Here is a 2,135-nt window from a genome sequence, read left to right as displayed (position 1 = left end):
CCGCCTCGTAGCACCCAAACCAAACGTGCATCAAGCTGTCCCAGTAGAGTTGAAAGAGTCGATGGAGCTACAAACTCTTCATGCAGCCACAATGTTGACTGGTGCCATCATCCAACATGGGACGTCATTAGCATACCTTATTGTATTGGATGATGAGCCATTAGGTGGCGACAGAGAGCCCATCCAGCATATGTGTGTCAGTTGCTTGGGGATATGCTCGGGGATAGATGATGCAGCTGGTGCAGATGGATCCTCATCTCATTTGTGCATGATTTGTGGGAGTAGATGTCAGGCCCACACAACTAAGGATTTTGCGCTGACTGATGAGTTGATGGACACGGTGTTTGCCCAAGAGCGACAGACACAGGTGTGTTGATTTGAATTCATAGCATTTTATTTATCAGTCACTTTAAATTTGTAATTACATATGAATTTTCATTTATACATCGATTTAAATTGAGACAAATAATATACATTTCAGGATGCAGCAATGGTATCCCATACTCCTCCCCCAGTTACTATAGCTGCAACTTTGATGCCTGAGGTATAAATTTTTTAACATGTTAAAATAGAATAGTACACTTTGAGTTCAAAAAAATACAAGATATACTAACTATCTTTAATGCTTGGTCCGATTTTTGGTTTGTAGGTGTTGACAAGGGATGAAATGTCCCAGATTGATGACATCATGCTCTCAGTGATCGATTTTGGCCTACAAGGCTATACGGTATCATATTGTTTTGATGGAATATGCAAGTCATTTCATTTTAGATTTTTAAAATAATGTTTAATTTATTATTTGTACTAATATCTCATGTTAATTTTGGTTTTTTAGGGTACCCCCTCCGCGTCTAGGGCTTGTCCTAAGAAAAAGAATTGCTCGAAGATGCCAAAACGTGGGAAGAAGGTAATTGAACACATTTTTAGTTGTAGAATTGTTTGAAAATGTTGAACTCAAGTATTAGTTGGGGTTTGTAGATTGTGTATGGAGGAAAAATGGATTGTTAGAATTAAAAATGTGAAAAATATGTAAAATACCAATCACACACACACACACAGGACTTCTTGATGCAAGCTATGGAGTAACGTAATGTTACTCAGCTTCCCAAGGAGGGTCCCATGGTTCTCTATCTCACAATGTCCCTCAAACCAATGTTTTGCTCTCAGATTACTAAGCAAAATGGCTTAAGGATGGCAAATATGAGAACGAGAGAGATTTTTAATCGATTTTAGCATGAGATGTGTTATAAGCTAGATGAGATACTAGAAATGCAACAAACTAAATGATAAGATGACGAGGTTAGTATGAATACTATCCTAGCATACTATATTTAATCTATGATTGACCTAAAATGATAAATAAATTACTCTAGCATGCATGTTCATGATTAATTCTGATCTAAAAGAGGCTAAATGAAGAGCATAAGATGATATGAAAGCTTGAAACAATTTGAGTATAAGTGTGATGCTTCAAATTTGAAAGATGATTGTTAAGAATGGAGGAATGAGAGCTCTATTTATAGCACAAACAGGGCAATGGATGGTCAGGATTGAAAGGTTCAATCAAGGGCCAGGTTTGAAAGTTGGGGATCCATGTGCACAATTGGCACCAATGACATGGTGACAAGTGTCCACACCAGATTGGGTTGAAAGAAGAGGTTGGAGGCATTAAAGGCCTGAGGAGACCTCATGGTTATCTAAAGGCTAAGGGTCAAGTCTAAGTTAGGTTTACCCACTGAATTAGGATCTAATCCAAAGATAAACCTTTGTGCAAATGATTAAGAGATAATCATGGTCAAAGCATTAATAACCTGATGAGACCCTTGGGTTGGATAGAGGTTGAGTCAAAACAAATGTTTTAACCATGTGGGAGGGTTTGAAATAACCATTAATGGTTATTGGAGACTTTGTGGATTAAGTGGTTGAAGGTTGGAAGCCTTCAATGGTTTTCAAAGACTTTAGGGTTTTAGTGGTTGAAGGTTGAAAACCTTCAATGGTTATCCAAGACTTTGGGCCATTTGAGAAGTGACCTCCCTTTGCTTAGGGATGTGACAAAGTTTAGATGAGGGTTAGGTTAATTAGAATCGATTAGAAGATTCTAGAAGGGGTTAGGAAGGGGTTTGGGATTTTGCAAG

Source organism: Cryptomeria japonica, chromosome 1 (genome assembly GCF_030272615.1).
Source record: "Cryptomeria japonica chromosome 1, Sugi_1.0, whole genome shotgun sequence".
Taxonomy (NCBI): Eukaryota; Viridiplantae; Streptophyta; class Pinopsida; order Cupressales; family Cupressaceae; genus Cryptomeria; species Cryptomeria japonica.
This window is presented reverse-complemented; position numbering follows the sequence as displayed.